At 38.1% G+C, this 9,755-nt stretch overlaps 1 non-coding gene across 1 annotated transcript; it reads left to right on the top strand.

The window, feature by feature from the left end:
* The first annotated feature begins 2,845 nt into the window (after positions 1-2,845).
* On the top strand, positions 2,846-2,980 carry LOC123839974 (U4 spliceosomal RNA). Its single transcript, XR_006789810.1, has one exon. It is a non-coding gene; the product is annotated as a U4 spliceosomal RNA (small nuclear RNA).
* The last annotated feature ends 6,775 nt before the right edge of the window (positions 2,981-9,755 follow it).

Here is a 9,755-nt window from a genome sequence, read left to right on the forward strand (position 1 = left end):
TGTTTGTACATGCATTATGGCCCAATCAGCTGCTTGTTTCCTTTGATAAACTTATGTAAATATAGTTTCTGAGTAAACAGATAGGAAAATATAAAATTTCAAGACATATGGCCAGATTCCCTTCCAAGAAGACTATATGCATTTACTCTACTGCCAATATCATTTGTAACTGCCCATTTTGACACATATTTAACACAAATATACTTTAATATATTTAATATGATTTTTACCCTGCAAGTCTATTGGGGTGGTGAGAAATGATACTGCTTTGCATTTGTTTTGCAATTCTTTTGTTACTAGTGGGGTTGAACATTTGAATACATATGATTATCTCTTTTATCTTTGGCTTATTCTTCTATTGAAGTGCTCATATTTTATATAAGTGTGTAAATACTTGGTAAATGTTTAACTTCTGCTATATTTGTTGCACATTAATTATTCCTTATTTGTCTTTCAACTTTATTTATAGTGTTTTCACCATATGAAGTTAAAACATTGCAATGTAATAAATCTGTTGCTGTTTTCACATGGGTGGGGGGATATTTAAGTCTAAAATATGTAGACATTCAAACACTTTTGAATATCTCCATAGAGGTTCCTAATATATTTATCTAGTGATTTAAAATGCCATCTATATATAACTAATGAATCACTGAACACTATATCAAAAACTAATGATGTACTATATGGTGGCTAGCTGAACATAATAAAAAAGATTAAAAATAAGTAAATAAATACATAAAATTGTATCTATTTTCATTCTATAAATAAATAAATAAATAAATAAATAAAACAAAATGCTATATTTACATTTCAAAACACTGACAAACTATTTTTTTCAAAATAAAAAATGTGCTGGGTACCTGGAGTGGGAGGGGATTCTTACCTCAAAATTTACATCAGAATAAATTTTGGAAAAATTTTGGAAAAAATCAAACATTTAAATGTAAACAGATAAATAAATAAATTGAAAGAAACAGGAATATGTTTTTATAATCTTAAATTAGAAAGATTTTCAAATATGGTGTAAAACCCCAGAGCCCAAAAAGAAGAGACTGATAGACTTAAAAATATATTCAATGATTTTTAAATATGCATATTTAAAAAATACCCTGTCTATGCTACCTATAGCAATCTTTGCATTTAATGCAATCCCTATCAAAGTACCATCAACTTTTTTCAAACAAATGGAAGAAATAATCCTAAAAGTTGTATGGAACCAGAAAAGACCCCGAATAGCCAGAAGAATGTTGAAAAAGCAAAGCAAAGCTGGTGGCATGACAATTCTGGACTTCAAGATCTATTACAAAGCTGTCATCATCAAGACAGTATGGTACTGGCACAAAAACAGACACATAGATCAATGGAACAGAATAGAGAGCCCAGAAATAGACCCTCACCTCTGTGGTCAACTAATCTTCGACAAAACAGGAAAGAATGTCCAGTGGAACAAAGACAGTCTCTTCAACAAATGGTGTTGGGAAAATTGGACAGCCACATGCAGAAGAATGAAACTGAACCATTTCCTTACACCACACACAAAAATAGACTCAAAATGGTTGAAAGACCTCAATGTGAGACAGGAATCCATCAAAATCCTTGAGGAGAACACAGGCAGCAACCTCTTCGACCTCAGCCACAGCAACTTCTTCCTAGAAACATCACCAAAGGCAAGGGAAGCAAGGGCAAAAATGAACTATTGGGACTTCATCAAGATAAAAAGCTTTTGCATAGCAAAGGAAACAGTCAACAAAACCAAAAGACAACCGACAGAATGGGAGAAGATATTTGCAAATGACATATCAGATAAACGGCTAGTATCCAAAATCTATAAAGAACTTATGAAATTCAACACCCAGAGAACAAATAATCCAATCAAGAAATGGGCAGAAGACATGAACAGACATTTTTCCAAAGAAAACATCCAAATGGCCAACAGACATATGAAAAAGTGCTCAATATCGCTCGGCATCAGGGAAATCCAAATCAAAACCTCAATGAGATACCACCTCACACCAGTCAGAATGGCTAAAATTAACAAGTCAGGAAATGACAGGTGTTGGCGAGGATGCAGAGAAAGGGGAACCCTCCTATACTGTTGGTGGGAAAGCAAGCTGGTGCAGCCACTCTGGAAAACAGTATAGAGGTCCCTCAAAAAGTTGAAAATAGAGCTACCATATGATCCAGCAATTGCACTACTGGGTATTTACCGCAAAGATACAAATGTAGTGATCCGAAGGGGCACATGCCCCCCCCAAGTTTATAGCAGTAATGTCCACAATAGCCAAACTATGGAAAGAGCCTAGATGTCCATCAACAGATGAATAGATAAAGAAGATGCGATATATATATATATATATATATATATATATATATATACACATATATATATACACATACACACACACACAATGGAATATTATGTAGTCATCAAAAAAATGAAATCTTGCCATTTGCAACAATGTGGATGGAACTAGAAGGTATTATGCTAAGCGAAATAAGTCAATCAGAGAAAGACAAGTATCATATGATCTTACTGATACGAGGAATTTGGGAAACAAGACAGAGGATCATAGGGGAAGGGAGGGAAAAATGAAACAAGATGAAACCAGAGAGGGAGACAAACCATAAGAGACTCTTAATCTCAGGAAACAAACAGGTTTGCTAAAGTGGAGGGGGATGGGAGGGATGGGGTGGCTGTGTGATGGACATTGGGGAAGGTATGTAATATGGTGAGCTCTGTGAATTGTGTAAGACTGATGAATCACAGACCTGTACCCCTGAAACAAATAATACATTGTATGTTAATTTAAAAAAAAATCAATAAAAAAATAAACCCTATTTCAGCTTTGCACATGACTGTATTATAGCCAGTGAGGTTTATCCGAGGCACAATTATTGCTAATTGAAAAAAAAAAACCTATGTCAAAGACCAATAATAAGCTGGGAAAAATACTTGTAACTCATAAAACATAAAGGACTAAGTTCCTTACCACATAGACTCATCCAAATCCATAAGGAAAATATATGTGTAAAATACAGCTTCTTAAAAATCACAAAATATGCATAACCTCAGCCATATTAAGAGAAATGCATACTAATACTATAAGACACTATTTTTAACCTATCAGATCAAAAAATTCAAAAAGTTTACTACATTACAGTTTTGGCAGGGCATGGGGTAGTAGGAATTCATTGTTAGGAATATGAACCACTAGTGAGAATTTGGCAAAATGTATTAAGACCCAGTGATGCCTAGGATGTATCCTATAGCTGTTTCAGCCACGAGAGAAACTGTATGTATGATGGGACATCTACTGAAATATGCAAAAGCATTCATAGACTAGTTGAGTCACTTACAGGCCATTCAGTCAATGGGAGGCTACATAACAATAGAAACAATGAGATAATTCTAAGTACTGATGTGGAATAGTATCTAAGATACTATTACTAAGTAATTACTAAGTGTACTAAATCTCTAAGGTACTTTACTAAAGTAAGAAAAAGGAAAGGGAGGGCAGTACAGAGGCATAGCATCTACTTTGGGACCATGTGTACAAACAACAAGAACATTCAGCATCTATACTTACATATATGGGAATTAAATGTGGAGAGATAAACAACCTGGGAAGAGTGATTGTCTCTGGGAGAAAGAAATTGAATAGCTAGGGAGCTGGGACCGAAAGTGACTTACTGTTCATTACACAACTTTTTGGGTTATGTGCTTATTGCCTTTTCAAATATAATTATTTTGTAACATCTTTATGTTAAATTCCATTAAATGCTTGAGTCTGTTTCTGTATTCTCTATTCTGTTACATTAATTTATATTTCTAATGCTACATTAATTCCATTTTACCACATATTAAACAACACATATTAATACAGAGTAAGGCTTCTTTCTTTCCCCATATCTGTCTTGTTGTTAGAATTTGTCCAATATTACAAAGTGTTTACTTTTTATAATACATTTTACAAAGCTCTGTCATTGTTCAAAATTATTTTGCTGAGGCTTTAATTGAAAATAAATGAGATGAATTTTAATTTGTAGAGAACCAATAGGTTAAAATGCTACATTTTCCCATCCAAAACAGTGGTAGCCCTCTCTAATTATAGCATTTTCTTTTTTTTTTTGTATTTTAGAAATTTATTATAAAGCTTTGTCATAATAAAATAAGCAAGTACTAACTACATGGATTTTTTTTTATAAGCAAAATAAAAGTAGAGTAGAAAAATAGCATTAACTGTATTCTTTCTAAGCATTCTTTCTAACTGTATTCTGTTTTTTTTTTTATTATGGTATGTTAATCACCATACATTACATCATTAGTTTTTGATGTAGTGTTCCATGATTCATTGTTTGCATATAACACCCAATGCTCCATTCAGTACGTGCCCTCTTTAATACCCGTCACCAGGCTAACCCATCCCCCCACCCCCCTCCCCTCTAGAACCCTCAGTTTGTTTCTCAGAGTCCATAGTCTCTCATGATTCGTCTCTCCCTCTGATTTCACCCCCACTTCATTTTTCCCTTCCTGCTATCATCTTCTTCTTCTTCTTTTTTTTTTTTTAACATATAAGGTATTATTTGTTTCAGAGGTACAGTTCTGTGATTCAGCAGTCTTACACAATTCACAGCGCTGAGCAAAATAAGTCAGTCAGAGAAAGACATGTATCATATGACCTCACTGATATGAGGAATTCTTAATCTCAGGAGACATTGGAGAGCATTTTCTTTTATTTTCTGTATATAGGTTATGATTTTCTCCACATAGGTACTATAATTTCTCATTAAGTTTACCCCTCAACATCTTAATTTTTGTTGACTTGGTGTATGAGTCTTTTTATGTCACAGTTTTGGATATTTATGATTGTCTAATTGATTTGGATACTTTAAAAAACTACTTTTTCAGCCTATAGATTCTGCTGAATTCTAATATATGTATAATTTTCCTCGATTCCTTGGATTTTTATAGTAGTCATATCATCAACATCATCAGCAAAAACCAATGTTTATTTCCTCTTTGATAATATTTATACTTACTAATGTACTTATGCTCAATTTGCTTTGCTTGGTATTTCCAGAGTAATTTAAATGATATTAATAACAATGGACATTCATTATTTATTCCTGTTATTAATGGGAATGAATCCAATATCCTTTCCTTATGCAATATATATCTATTCATATGCTGACAGTCAGCATAATTTTAGCACAAATATCTATTAAAAAGTCAACCATGCAAGCTCTGTACAAGGCATGGATAAATAACGCACAGCAAAATGAACATGGGACCTATCTCCAGAATTCAGAAGGCAGAAAGATTAATAGAGGAAGACAGATAATAAACAGGCAAACAATAAATAAATATGAAAATAAGTATGAAATTACAGACTTAGGAATGCGCTGTGAAGGCCATGCTTAGGTAAAAAAATAATGGAGGGTCATGCATTGATCTCATTTAGGTAAAGTTTCAAGGGAAACAGCGTGTGAGGAACAAAGGCAAAGCATTCTTGGCAGAAAGAATAGCACATGCAAACTTTCTAAGGCAGGAAAAGTTGGTCAAGTTCATTAGCATGTTAGTGTAGCTAGAACAGAGGATAGAGTGTGTGGATGAAAGAGTAAACTGAAGTGAGATTGGAAGGATAAGCAAGACATAAGGGGACACAGATCATCCCAAGGAATCTAATTTTTATTAGAAATGCAGCAGAAAATGTCCTGAGAGGCATGTAATGGAGCTGAGGAGGTAAGATCAATAAAAGGGGAAAAACAGGTGGCTATGGTATCAGAGAAGGAAGTGTACTGAGGAAAAGGGCATGGATATTTGCACTGGATGCTGTGGAATGAGGCCATGAGAGGAGGACCTCGGTACCCATTGGATGAGCCACACGAAAGTAATCAACAACCATGACAAAAGCAGTATTGGTGTGTTAGTAAGACTCTAGGGATGGCTTGACTGCAGTTCCCTAAACCATCAGAGCTCTGACCATCATGCCTATAGTTTGTGGGTAGACAATCCACATGGACTCTCTCAAGCAAGTATATAACTTGGTCTCTGATTACCCCACATGTTCTCAGGCCAAACAAACAAAAATTGTGTTTGTATTTAGGAAGATGTGTGTATCATCACCTCCATGGATTTATAAAGCAGTAGGTGGTGGTGGAGAGAACATGGGTTTTGGAGTCAAAAGATGAATGATGCTAGAACACAGAAGAACTCATGATTTTGCAGTAAACTTTGGATTGGGAGAAAGGAATAAGAGAGCTAAAGACTATTTTTACGAGAGGTTTGTGGGATCCTGAACACAAGAAGACCTGCTATGAGGCATGGGTAACTCACTCTAGAAGAGGGTCACAGGGGCCATGCTCCCTCTGCTCAGAAGCTGTACCCCTGGTGCCCTGATACATTTGGCTCTTGGATTTCAGCAAGACCTGAAGAGCACCATCATGAAGCTCCAGTGGGAGCATGTAAACATGGCAGACACCACATGGTGACCACATGGACAGACTGGTCTGTGAGCCAACACCGGCCTTTGGAGAGTTCAAACGTTGTAGGCAGAAAGAACAGAACTAGGTCAGAGGGTCCAAAAGCTATGAGAAAATTTTAAGTTGTTTTGTGACACAGGGTTATGAGGTCTGATTATTCTTTGTTCATTTGAATTATTATAAAAAACCCAAGGGAAGCCAGAGCAGAATATCAAACTCCACAGACTACTTCATTTATTCAGCAAGTATGTGCTGAGCATCTGTTCTGGCTGGGCACTACAGAATGGGCAGACAGCCCCTACCTTCAGGAAGCTCACAGTAGTGGGAGAAAAGAGTAGTTAAATAAATATTACAGGATAAAGTAATGGTAGCCTGAATTTTGCTAAGTGAGCTCAGAAAAGAAGTGAAGAAATATACAAGTTTTCAGAGATGAAGTGAAATTTAGGCTGAGTAAATCAAAAGTCAAAGATAGGCATTCCCAGGCAAAAGAAACATGCTGGACAAAGGCACAAAGATGTGGTAAAATGTGGGATTTTCTGGGAACGGCTAGTTGTTCAGTGTTGCTGAAATGGAAGATGTACAGAAGTCAGCATTCAATGGAAGGAGATTAACTGACCCTCTGGGGGAAGTAGGTTTGAGCCAGAGGGTGATGGGCCCTGTGAAGCATTGACGTAAGGTAATGAGAGTCATAGAAAATGTGTTTTGCTTTGTTTTAAAGCAGAGGGTGATAACATCAGATGTCAGATTTAGGAATCTCTGCAGTGGTGCAAGGGATGGACCAGTCTTGCCTTGGTCCAGCATGAGGAAATGACATTGTGTGTTACAGTGATGACATAATTTGTAAAATCATTTACTGAGGGATGTTTTTCAGGTGCGTTAATATTACCCCCTGCTCATCTTTCCAAAGGTGTATGGAAAAGACTTAACAGGCAACCTTTCCATTATTTCTAAACAATGTCTGCCTCCTGCTATATAGACTGAATTCTTGTGGCCCTGTCTCCCAATTCGTATGTTGAAATCCTAAGCCAATGTGTGTTGGTGCTAGGAAATGGGGCCTTTGGGTGGTGATTTTGTCATGCTAGTGGTGCCCTCATGAATGGGTGAACCACAACCCTATGGAGTAGCTGCTATTATTTTTCCTATTTTACAGATTAGAAAAGCAGAGGCATGGAGAGGTGAAGTAACATAATCCAGATCACCCAAGGTGTTAATTCAAAGCAAGTCAATTGGGCTTCAGAGTCCCTGTTTTTAACCACCACATGAAGATCCTTCCCAGTGTGTAACCTCATGCAGAAGGTAGACCTCCCAGGCTCTCACTCCCTTCAGATCAACCTTCTTTATAGCCACTGAAGTGAGCATGGCAAAACCCAAAGCTAATCAGGCCTTCCCACTACTTACTTTGGTTTGTAACTCTCTATCACCCTCAGTATAATATCCTAGTCTCTTAGCATGAGCAGGAGGCATGTATGATCTGATTATCTCTTAGCACCACTGCCCCCATATTCCCCCAACACCTTCCCCCAAACCCCACAGGCTTCCTACCCCTTACTGTGTGTATGCTGCTCCCTTTGCTGGGAAGGCTGATCCCCTTTCTTTCCTTCTTGCTTTCCACCCTCGTTCTCAACAACCTACATTGTGCTGATTGACGGCTTTGCTGCAGCCTGAATCCTGGGTCACTTCTTGTGAAAGCCTGCTCTCGATCATCCTTGTAAAAGTAAGGAATGTTTGCCCTTATACACCAAACAGTGTCCCCAGCATTTGTCCCAGCACGCATTCATCACATTCCCAGACTCTTCCCATAGAACATAGTAGGTGATCAGCAAGTGATCATCAAAAGAGTACATGAATGGAGAGAAAGAACTGGTACGATTGAAGTATCAGGTTATTATTTATTCACTTGGCTATCAGTACCTCACTTATTAGGTTTACTTTTTTCTTCTTTTTTTCAATAGGTAACATTAAAAACAATCACCCTGAATCTATCTTTAAGGATAAATCATTTTTAGGAATCATGCTGAGGACTGGGTGATACAAAGCCTGGGGGATGGAGCATCTAGTCACAGAGGCTTGGAAGAGTGACCAGATACCAGTCAGTACGGAAAACTGCAATATTTCACAATGCTGCACCAGTGAATGTGGCCCAGCCCTCCATTCTCACCAGTGACGGTGACTCATATCCAGAGTGGTTTCTTGTGGGAGGTTGGACACCCCCATCAGGGAGAGAGGGTAGCATTATTTCCAGGAGTATGTGTAGGCAGTATGAGAGAGCACTCTGATGATTCTAATTTCTCTCTGCCAAACCCCATGTGCCCCCAACCCTCCAGAGGGCAGTAAGGATTACTGGCTTCCCAAGCAATTATCCCTTGAGTATGGGCACTTGCCTTCTAGGCCCTACGGATCTGTCCAGCATCCTGAAAAGGGCCTGAATCTACCTGAAAGAAAGAGACCATTGTAACAGGCCGCAGTACTTCGTAGTAACAGAGGGTACAGGAATCAGGCCCTGTGAGGTTAATTTGCCAGGACAAAAATTACACTTTATGTCAGAGGGTGAACTCAGGCAGGGGCTGGCTCACACACACAGCTGAATGCTGGAAATCAGGTCCACAGGGTAAAAATCAGACGGTGTTGCTGGCATTGCACCCGGCGAGGAGGCTGGATGCCTCTTCTAGAGAAGAGGAAGCCGGTGATTCATTCCCTGCAGCTGCTCCTTGACCTTGGCTAACCTTCAGGCTGGTTCAGTGGGCAGAGACCCTGACTCAGAGAGGTTCCATTTTGGGGTTCAGCCTTGGGTTGCCGCAGCTTGTATAGATGGTGGTGTTAGTACTTGAGAGCAGCAACCTAAAATTTTCTAAATGTTCATTGTTTGTCTAAGTGTGGACAAAAGATGATATGTCTCTCTTACTTTTGCTATATTTTTATGACCACAAATATGTCGTCACTGTGTACTCATACAGAGCAAAGGGTGATTTAAAAATAAGTCTCACTTTGATTCTAGATGGAAAGTAATTTCAGTGCAATCATTACAGTAACCAGCCATCCTAGGTCTTGAGAACTTATTCACTGTCTCTCTTCTGACTCTTTTCCCCTTCTGAATATCCACTTCCGTCTCCAGAGTTCAAGGGCCTATCAGACAGGGGTGCCGCTGACCCTCTCGCCTCTTACGAAAGGAAAGATGGTCCCTTAGAAAGAGGAGAGCATTTACTGTCCATTCTTTCTTGCTACCTAAAAGATCCTGCCCTTCTCAGCTTTGTGATGGAGGGGAGACAAAA

The sequence above is a fragment of the Mirounga angustirostris genome, unplaced genomic scaffold (assembly GCF_029215605.1).
Source record: "Mirounga angustirostris isolate CCGP_5_RB_7025 unplaced genomic scaffold, mMirAng1.0.hap1 SCAF_3, whole genome shotgun sequence".
Lineage (NCBI taxonomy): Eukaryota > Metazoa > Chordata > Mammalia > Carnivora > Phocidae > Mirounga > Mirounga angustirostris.